The 11,732-nt window shown below is 35.6% G+C and overlaps 1 protein-coding gene across 4 annotated transcripts in view; it reads left to right on the forward strand.

The window, feature by feature from the left end:
* The window catches only part of cadm1a (cell adhesion molecule 1a), a 308,628-nt gene that overhangs the window by 212,655 nt on the left and 84,241 nt on the right, over positions 1-11,732 (forward strand). The gene's annotated exons all lie outside the window — the stretch shown is intronic.

Consider the following 11,732-nt stretch of genomic DNA (forward strand, 5'->3'; position numbering starts at 1 on the left):
GTACTTGTGTGCAGCTTCTCATTCATGATGATTAGATATGGTTTGAAATAGATATAATGCACACTATAATTCATTGATGAGTGTCTCATGACTCACTTTTTAATTACCTTAACAAAACTTCAAGAACACATTCTGTTGAATCGCAAGTACCTGGAGGCTTAATTACATATATTAAATACAATGCTGAAAATAGAAATCCATAATATATTAGTGACCATATTGGTATCAGCTAAGATTAGATGTTTTTTTAAAATTAAATCTAGATTGCATCTGCCTGTTCAAATTAAAATTTGAATATGTACAGAATGTATAAAATTGTGTACCAGCTCCTCCTTGGTAAGTAAGACGCTGTTCTTTGTAACACTGATTTAAAACAATGTGTATAATGAAAAATACAATACAAATAAATAAAAAATAATAGTGGTTACATTGTACCAAGCCAATACTAGAAGTACTAGAAGTAGATAATATCAGGAGGGTTTTTTTCCCCTCTTTTTTAATTAAAATGCCTCTTTTCAGCATGAATAATTTTTAATTGGAACTGTAGTGTGAATGCTGTTGATTTATAATATCAGCCATAGTATTTGTTATTGGTCATTATATAAAAATAATTATTGGCTGTTGTATTAGCCAGAGTTTCCATATTGTTGCTTTCCTAATCTAAAGCCATAAAAGAAACATTCACAAACGCCCTTATTTTTCCCCTACTAAAATGTCCCTGCCCTAATGTACTCTCATCAGCACAGAGGGAGGAATGATGCTTCCTTTTGAGTGCCAGGCCACATTAGAATGGAAAACTAGACACTCGCCCTGCTCCGGACCTCAAGAGGGGGCGATGATTCAGACAAGACAGTATTACGGCCAGCAACTTTAGCCCACACTCCAGCAGCCCTTTACGATTAATGCCCTTCTCCTCCACAGTCTATCAGGCCAAACATGCTGAGGCACAGGAGAAATGCTCTCTCTCTCTTTCACACACACACACACACACACACACACACAAACCCTGCTCTTGGCAAAAGCACTGTATTTTTTTTTTTTTTTTTTTTTTGTCTAGTGATTCAGTTATTAATCGAAGCCAAGTTATTTGTATGGGTATACATTAGAAGTGAGCTGAAGAAGACACTCCCAAGGGAGATTGGATGAATCCCAGTCCTTGGTATAGACCCCAGTCCTTCATGGCCTTCTGCTTGGTTTATGCCGCATTCTCTCTCTCTCTCTCTCTCTCTCTCTCTCTGTGTCTTGCCCTCTTTCTCCTCCAGCTCTGCTTGTAAACAGAATGCTCTCTTGCCAAAGACATACACTCACCATTAATACTGAATAGAGGACCGTGCTGATGACTTTTCTATTATTGTGTTAGCTGGCTCCTGTGAAATTACTGTAATGTGATCCAGAAGATCTGTGCTAACTAAATCACATTAGCACAAGACAACACTTACAAAAAACATACCCATAATGCAACAGTGATATCTCCATGTTTTTGTCTTTCCCTTAGCTTGACAAATCAAAAGAAACTGTTTTATTTATTTATTTAAGACCCCATGGAATGTAGAGATGCACGATATCGGTACTATGGCAGTTATCAGGGTTTTTTTTCAGTCTATGTACGTCAATATGGGATATTAATTGGCCAATATTGCAAATTTCATAATGCATCTAACGCTGACTTAAAGTTATTCTTTAACCCCTTAAGACCGGATGGAGCGTCGGCGCTCCCATTTGCGTGTCTCTCTTTAAAAGCCGATAAAAATTGAATCCATATAGGTAGCACAAAAATTCTTTTTGTATACAAAACCAGAGACTTTAAACTTTCATATCAAGCCTCCAACATGCTTCTGTTGCGTTGTTTTCACCCGCTAATGAGTCTGAGTAATATGCGTTTACTACGAAAATAGCACAGCCGCTAACTGAATACAAGTATGTATATTTCACGTGCTCATAACTTCATGAAAAATGCACAGATCATAGAAAATTGCACATCAATATTTAAAGCAGATTCTCAAGATTAAAAATCAATATAATATATTGCATTGATCACAAGAAATTACTCACGGAATGATTTAACATACTTGGCTAAAAACATGTCTCTCATCTCTCCGGGATGCATTGTGTATCCAATGTTCCCGGACCCATCCATGTTCGTTTTCCAATGTGGAATAACACATAGATATCTTTTTAAAGCTTAGAATCTCATCTTTTTAATGCATCTAACCATTTTGAAAAACTCCTAACGAGTGCTGAGAAGCACCTCTAAACCGGAGTTTACCACCCGTTGGCGCCACCTGGCTGCGGAAAAAATGAACAACAATTTTTCAAACTATTCTTTATGCTATCACCACGAAATTTGAACCAGATGCAGCTCACATATAGGAGAGCATCACCAAAAAAGAATTTTTTAGCGATCTTATTGTGTTCCTGAGTTATTCCATGTCAAATAAAAAAAAGAAAAATTATTTTAAAAAAATTATATATATTTTTTGTCTTTTATCAGCTGTTTCTCAGCAAGAAAATGTCCAAATGTAATTTATATTTTCTTAAAATTTAAAATGTTTTCTATCAAATGATACCTACCTTTTGACTCTCCTTGCTAGAGTTTTGGAGTTATGAGTCTTTACTTTTTTGTGTGTCGCTCAGAAAAAAAAAAAACTCTAAAAAAGCCTTCAGGTCTTAAAGGGTTAAAAACACTAATACAATAACACTGTTAAATGTAATCTTTTGCTAATCTCAGTTATTACTGACCTAAATGTATTGGCCTGAAAATCAGCCATGACCTGCTAGTCAGTTTCAGGTGGTGCTTATAATTGATGGGGGAGACTTTCTTATTCTCTGGAGCATTTGATTGGACAACAGTCTATGCAGTGCAGGATGAGTCATCCATATTTTCAGTCCATTTTTCCTGGAAGAGAAAGACTGTACGTTTTAAATGCGTAAAGCTAATTTTGTTATTTTTATGAGTATGCTATATAGACAACTTCAAAGCTATCTGGCATGAACCCAAAGCGACAATTCTCCAGTTTTGATTTCATTTGACTTTAATGCTAGCTGCTAGGGGAAAGCAAAGCTCTTCATCCTTCTCTTTCTCTCTGTCTGTGTGCTGCCTCCTCTGACCTCAAGGACGTGGCTCTGCCACAAGGAGTCCTTGTTCTGCCTCTTTGCCTGTGATGTCATCTTAGTGAATGTGTGTGAGGACTTTTTTTATCTGTGGCGATCGATAGAGGAAGATGTGAGAGGCAGAGGGCAGTTAATCTCCTGCTGCCTGCATGGGGATTCTTATCCTTGTGTGCACAGACGTTTCCTAGATCAGGACGCCCGCTCAGAGACAATGCAAAATACACACCGAACTGCTTGCGCAATCTCGGCTCAAGGATGTCGTATTTAGATGGATGGCGATGAGAGGCCGTGTGACTCCGGCACAGCTCACTGATTCCAGAGTGAGGGACAGGTGCTGGAGGTCCTGGTGGTGCACCATCTTGCTGAGAGGAGGAATGCTGGGAAGGGAAGAGAGAGAGAGAGAGGGCAAGGCAGGTCTCTGCTCTTCCGCTGTGTTTTTCTTACCTGCTTTCTCTTTTTTTTTTTTTTTTTTTGGTCCCTCTTTTTATCTCTTTCTCTCTGGCCTTTTGTTTATCTGGTCTTCTTTTGGCCCATCAACAGAGTGAATCTGCTGCTCTCAAACCAGGAAGGAACCAATGAGATCATAGACTTGGGGGTGAAATAACATCGGCATCAAGTTTTTAAAGGGACCTATTATGCAAAATTCACTTTTACAAGGTGTTTGAACACTGTCCACAGTGTGTGAGAACAACCAGCCTATAATGGTAAAAATCCACTAATTCCCATAAATCAGAAGCAGTCTGATTCAGATTCTTCCCTAAGATTTCATCATCATAAGGAGAAGCCCCGCCCACAACCAGTGATGATCTGCCCTATTAGCATAGACTCAGCCCTGAGTGACAAGCACACTGTGAGTCCTGAGTCCATCATTTCTGTATCCTCGCGGTACAAGCTGGAGTTTTACAATGTCTCCGCCAAAGAGGAAGTGTTGTGTTTTGGGATGTACCAATGCACATAAGAGTCTCCATAGGCTCCTGCCATCTGAGTCACTGAGGACAGTGGTTAAATTTCAATTTTGAAGGAAATGTCCCAAAGAAAGTAGGTCTTGTATGTTTGCGCCAATCATTTTACGCCAGTCTGCTTCATAAACGAGGGTCTGTTCAATGCTGGATTTTCACAAAGTTTGATTCTGAAAGATGGGTAAATACCAACGCTTTGTGCTCCAGACTTCATATTTAGAACTGATGCTGCCCTCAAGTGCTATCGGAATTATTGTAAACAAGAGTTTCCTAGTTAAAAATGGCACATGAATGCCCTTTCTGACATTTTTGGTGCATGAGATGTCCTGTTTTGTGGATGCTGGTATGCCGGAGCATGAGTTCTTGAAACTCCGCCCTTTTCTGGAAAGGGGTCTGGGAGCAGCAGCTCATTTGCATTTAAAAGGAACACACACGAATATGGCACTTTTTTGCTCACACCCAAAAAGTGGCAATTTTAGCATGCTATAATAAATGATCTGTGGGATATTTTGAGCTAAAACTTCACATACACACTTTGGGGACACAATATATATATTTATTTATTTTTAATTTATTGTGTGTGTGTTACCGTTCAAAAGATTATGGTCTTTTTTTAATGTTTTTTTATGTTTTTGAAAAGTCTCAGTAAGGCTGCATTTATTTTGATAATTTGAATAGTAATATTGTGAAATTTTATTACAATTTAAAATAACTCTTTTCTCTTTTATTATATTTTAAAATATGTATTATTCCTGTGATGGCAAAGCTGATTCTTCAGCATCATTACTCCAGCCTTCAGTGTCACATGATCCTTCATGTTGAAAACAGTTGTGCTGCTTAGTATTTTTGTGGAAACATGATACATTTTTTTTTTTTTTTTTCAGGATTCTCTGATGAAGAGAAAACATTTATATAGAAAACATAAAATATTTTGTAACATTACAAAAATTTAATATCACCTTTGATCAATTTAATGTATAAATGAAAAATCATTTCTTTAAAAAAAAAAAAAAAAAAAAACACATTGACCCCAAACTGAATGGTAAGATTATTTATAAATATCATAAGTAAATTGATAACCATGGATTTTATTTGCTATTTGAATATTTAAAATATTAAACTGTTTATATATGTAAAATTGATTTATAATAAAAACTAGTAATACTAATATTTTGTATTGTTTTCTAAACATTATTTATAATAATATTTAGTTTTTTATATTTATGATTTTACAAAAAAAACTTGAAATATAAAATGTAGTTATGACTTTTGAAGAAAAAAAAAAAAAAGCTTCACATATAAAGACACTAAAGTTGCTATAGATGTTTAAAAAAAAACAACTCTTAAAGACGTGATGTGCTGTGTTTATTTCTGGACAGCTTATGCTGTAACAGTGTCTGAAAGAGGATTGCACCAGCAGCATTTTAGTGAAAATGGGGTATTTGTTTATCCATTGCCGTTGAGACTCACAGAGGCAGAAGTCCTTTTTTCTTCCTCTCCCTCTGCTGAGAGAAATTTCCAAATGAGCGAGCAGGGGTGGCAAGGCCTCTGGTGCTGTGCCCGGCCCCCGTCGGCTCTCTGACGCATTAATCATCAGGCTGCCATCCATCCCTTCCCACACGCCACATTCCACTGCTGCTCCCATCCAACCAGCATTTTACCCTTCATTAGCACTAGTATCATCACAATTTACTTATCCATACGTTTGTGTGAATGCTTCACGGCTCCTCAGCGTACACAGAGAGTGGGAGGGGGTCTTTGTGGCTCAGGGGCTTGCTGAGTCTTATAAGGGAACTCACTCCAGGTTTGTTTCAAAGAGAAAGCAGCAAAAGTTGGGTTTACACATGCCGTTTTAAACCCTGCTTGTTAAACAAGCTAATATTGTTTGTAATTAAACACAACAAGGCTGGGAAACTCTCATGGGTCCGTCACTGGAACTTATAACAACATTAAATACATTCTCATGCTTTCAGGCTGATGGTATCACCACTGCATTTTTATTATTTTTTTATTTTTTTTATCTTATATATAATAATGACTCTGGGATATGTCAATTTAAATATTAAAAATAAAACGTATTTTAGATATCTGATATTATTGGATAACTATATTTAGACACTATGTAAAATTAGCGTGCAATCTGCACTTTTTTGTAGGGTTAATCATACACTAAAGCATAAAGTCACTTAATTGAATTAAGCTAAGTGATGTCTGTGAAGGACTTAGCAGAACTATCACAAAAGCATCTGCAGAGAGACACTCCTGAAGGCTTAACTTATTCCAGTTAAGCTTGATGTATTCTCTTAAGAAGATTTAGTAAATTTGTCCATGTGTCATAAGGCTTGATGTTGAATTTGTGCATCTAACGTGGAAATAGCCTCTGCTGAAAAGACTAGCGTTTCAGGCTTTTTAGTCTTAGTTTGTGGCTGGTTTAACTAGTTAAAGGGATATTTCACCCAAAAATGAAAATTGTCATTCACTCACGATGAATTCCTTTCTTCTGCTGGACACAAAAGAAGATATTTTGAAGAATATGGGTAACCAAACAGTTGATGGGCCCCATTGACTTCCATAGTATTTTTTTTTTTCCATACTATGGAAGTCAATGGGGCCCATCTACTGTTTGGTTACCCATATTCTTCAAAATATCTTCTTTTGTGTTCAGCAGAAGAAAGAAATTCATGCAGGTTTGGAACAACTTGCAGGTTAGTGAACGATGACAGAATTTTCATTTTTGGGTGAACTACCCCTTTAAGAGGCCTGATGGTGACTGCATCATCTAAAGGAGCATATGCTGGTCTTTTTAACAGGGGTGACTGAGTTTGAAAGGGGATGTTGGCACGTGTGTCTGGAGGTCTCCTTTCACAGATGGAAGGGCACAGTGACATAATGCCAGTGCTGAGCTTACCATAAGAGCTGCTGGTCATCAGAACACAAATGTGCTTAAAGTGATTTCGAACGAATGATATCAGACTAAGCCTGTGGGCCTACAATAAACCAGCATTAATGACACGGTAATATGCAGAACATGTTCTCATATTAGATTGTACCCAGTCTTAATTGAGACATTAACGTCTTATTCAGATAAAATTACAAGGATAGTTCACCCCAAAATGAAAATTATCAAGTAGTTTCTAATTTTTGAAGAATATTCTGACTGCTACTTTATTTATAATTAAAGTAAATGGTGTTCATGCTCCAAAAGCACTATAAATATCATAAAAGTGGTCCATACAACTCTTCTGAAGACATAGATATAATAGCTTTGAGTGATGGGCAGAATTTTTACTTTTGGGTGAATTATTCCTTTAACATACTACATACTAAGTATGCATACTAAACTTGAAGTGTACACTTAAAATAAGAAATGCTTCAAATAAATGCTGTTCTTTTGAACTTTTTATTCATCAAGGAATCCTTAAAAAATGTATTACGGTTTCCATCCAAAAATAAGAAATAAATATATAAAATTAAATAAATAAAAAAAATTAAATTAAATTAAAATAAAATAAAATAAGCAGCACAACCATTTTCAACTGACAAATAACACTGAAAACTGAAGTTATGACTACTGAAAATTCAGCTTTACCGTCACACTAATAAATTACATTTTTAAATATATTGATATATTAATATTTTAAATATTATTTTAAATCATAATATTTTGCAATATCAGTTTTGTTTTTTTTTTAAATCAAATAAATGCAGCCTTGTTAAGCATAAGCGAGCATTTTTTTTTTTTTTTAATAAATATATAGGTGATTGATATTACAGAATCTTATGGTCCCAAAAATTTTTGAACACACTAAAGTACACAGAAGCAGAGAGACTTCACAGATGATGCTCTTTCATAACTCAGGACACTTGATGAAAATTTTGATTATGTTTAATGTACTTATCCATTTTTTTCTCAGATGTTTCTCCTAATATTCCTTAGGAGAGGTTCTCAGACTTTATTATGTGTATATTGTTAGATCTGAGCACAGATTGAGACATTATGTAGATCTCTTGAATTTCTTTAAGGAAAAAAGTCTCCATTTGATCTCCTTTCTATCTCATCAGATATTAAATCTATCTCATTTGTGATTTTTCTATCCTATGTCCAATCATTTAGAAGGAAGTTCACACAAATGAAAATTCTGCTCCGAAAGTTCAACACCCTCTGAACACACAGAACCGTAACCATGGAGTTCTCCTCTATTAGCCAGACTGTAATATTCGGGCAAGAACGGTGACCTTTGCGGCTCTGAATAGTGATGGGTATCACATTCACTCTCACTGATTCAGCCTCACAGGTGTATGTGGATCTCACTCTTTTACAATCACCTCCATTCAGATCTAATTCAAAGCCATGGTTTTCCTCATTCGCACATGCTGTTTAAAAAAGTGCAGCAGGCAGGATGAGCTATTGAGGCGGACAGTAGAGTGCTTTGACCTTTACAGCGCGGCAGTGCACTCCTGCTTTAGCCCGTTCCTTGTCACACACACACACACACACGTGCACACACACGCCCGTACGCGCGCTCTGGGTGTTCCTCTGGGTTGATGTATGAGGGGCACTGGGGTGGTGCTGGGCCTGTAGTGATATAAATGGCTTGTCTGCCTCACTGAGAGTGGAGTATCGTCCTCTGACAGCTTTAATCTAGACCAAAATGATCAATGTTCTGTGCTACTTATTTTGAATGTTGGTAATTAAATACAGAGATAATGTCACAGATCTGTTTGAACAAGTTATGCAAATGCACAGTACACAAATTTCTTTGCCATTTTTGCGATGCCTTGTTTGTTGTTGATGCATGCATGGAAAGCTAATTTTTTTTTTTTTTTTTTTTATCAGGGGCCCTTTTTTGTTGGTCTTTGTCTGAGCATTAGGGCTAATGAAATCTTCATTTAAATAGGAATTCATTATTCAAGGTCCAGTGACACAAACAATTATTTTAATTAAACTGAGCTGCACGCCAATAATCAATAATAATTTGGGGCCTAAACAAGTTTAATTCCTCTCTTAATATGGTATGATCCCTGGACAATATTTACTTAACAGCTAATATATCTGGGATATAGTTTTTCATAATAAGAGTTACATAGGAGCATGAATGTTGACATGCTTTAGATGCAAGAAATGTGATTTTATTAATGTGATTTGATCTAGTGTGAATGGGAAAACTGATTTGCATTTTATCTTGGCACATATTTTATATAATTTTAATAATAATTTTATAAAAAGTTTAAAAACAAATTAAAGAGATAATCTCATTAAAAATATTTGTGAATATTTGAATTAAATTTAAGCTTTTAAAGCACTTAATTTGAATCTATCATTACACATTTTTAATTTTACACATTTTTTCAATTTTTAATTTAAATTTTTAAATATTTATAAAAAAAACCTTATTATAAATATCACATGAAATCATAATTTCAATAGAATGTTAAAAATTAAAACATTAATCTGTAAAACATTTTTAAAAAGCAATTTATCATGGCAAATTTTTCATAATACAATTTAAAGTTTGAAATATTTTTTTAAAAAATATTATTGCAAGAAAAAAATCCTTTCAGGAGAATGTTTAAGGTTGCAAAACACTTGCACAAAACAAATGTTATTAAAAAAAAAAAAAAACCTTATTAAAAATATCATCACATGAAATCATAATTTCAGTAGAATGTTAAAAATTAATTTTGACTTAAAATTTAATCCTGTAATACATTTTTAAAAAGCAATTTATCATGGCAAATTTTTCATAATACAATTTAAAGTTTAAAATATATATATTTTTTAAATATTATTGCAAGAAAAAAATCATTTCAGTAGAATGTTTAAGCTTGCAAAACACTTGCACAAAACAAATGTTAATAGGTCCAAAATATTTTGTGGACACAAATGTTACTCCTTTTATGGAATAAATAACATTTTAAAGAAGTAAAGCAGCAGTGAATGCGCCAGAAAGCAATTAACACGTTTCCCCTTTTTCCTCATTGAGTTTGACTCATTGGCATACCCTAGTGGTTCATGTTTGTTCTTTTAGATTTTTTTAATAGGCCTCATGTTTTCCTGATGCTGTAGGGTAAGCATCTGCTTCTACAGCCCATGAATAGTTAAATGACATCTCACCAAGATTTGTTGCCAAAGTTTGTACAAAACTTTTTGGAAGTAAAGGAGATGTGCGGTGTCTCGGGAGGTCTACCGATGATTCAAATCATCCCTCTCATCCCACACAACAAAATGGCATCCAGCTCATCACCCCAGAGTTGTGCAAAGTAAACACAGAACTGGCTAATTGCATCGAAGATAGTTTATCATGTACGCTCTACATTTTAATGACTTTTTCAGCAATATTTAAGTTCAAAATATTACAGTGCTCAGCCAAGATTGGAGTTATGGGATTTTTTTTTTTTTTTTTTTGTGGGGGGATGAGAGGCTTGGATGTGAACTAAGTGGGAAAAAAAAAAAAAAAAACCATATATAGTCATGGAGTACAGAGAAGAGAACATTTTAATTATAAGGTTATAAAGTGAATAGTTTACTTTTTTAATTTAGTATTCTATTCATTGCTAGTCACCTTACCTTCCCCAACTAGCTTTAACATGCTAAAAGCTTGTTTTTTTTTTTCCCCCTATTGAGCTTGCCGAACAGAGTTGCTGTGCGTGCTCATGTATGTGTTTACCCTTTCAATGCATCTTCTGTCACTTAGCATGATTACCACCTACTAGCTGGACTGGCCGGTATTTAGCGCAGTCTCTGTGACAACCGCTGAAGCGAGCTTGACCTTCATCCATAACCCCTCTCTGGGATAAACAGTCTTTCTATTTGCATTTCCAATCTAGTCCTCTCAATCCACACCTCATCCCCTTTGACGAGTCTTAAGGAAGTCGCTCCCGCACAAGGTTCATTTGTTTTGGTCTGTTTTGACTTTGTGCTACTGGCAGGCTGATTGAATTCAGTTTTGTTAAACTGTCTCCCCTTATCTGTCGCCATCACACGATCTGATTGCTTTCTTCCTTTCTGCTTTAAGTGACAAGGCTGTTTAGAGGTGCCTGACAACTGAGGCATGCAAATTAGCACTTGATGGTGTCTTAAAGTCATGTCAGATTTCACATTAATATATTTATTTATCTCCAGCTTTAGCCTATTCATGTTTTCTCTTAGCTCTGCAGGGTAGGCAGCTGTGGGGTAGTTATTTATTTATTTATTTATTTATTTTTATCCCAGCGAGTTGTAGTAAAAATATCATTTTGCTGTGAATTATCTCACTCTTAAAGGGACGGTTCACCAAAAAAACACTTATTTACTTGCACACATATTATCAGTTCAGACTACACGATTTTAGTCAGATTTTTCCACAATCTGCTTGACGTAGGGTGTTGTGGGGATTCGTAAAAGACAATGGGCGTCGGGATGCAAGATTCAATCGTTTCAGCTCGTGTAGTGTGTCATAGTGGATGACGACCAATGCCGCGACTGCGATGCTTCATGACGTCACGACAGAAAGACTAGCATGTTTAATTTTTTTTTGGTCATCCACGACGAGTTCTGTCACACGTGTGGCACTGGCCAATAGGGGCACAGAAACACCTACATGCTTTCAAACATGCCAAAATGAGAGACAATGGTATCGTTCCTGCTAGGTGGAATTTTACAATTGAGGAAATGTTTGTGGA

The sequence above is a fragment of the Megalobrama amblycephala genome, linkage group LG18 (assembly GCF_018812025.1).
Source record: "Megalobrama amblycephala isolate DHTTF-2021 linkage group LG18, ASM1881202v1, whole genome shotgun sequence".
Lineage (NCBI taxonomy): Eukaryota > Metazoa > Chordata > Actinopteri > Cypriniformes > Xenocyprididae > Megalobrama > Megalobrama amblycephala.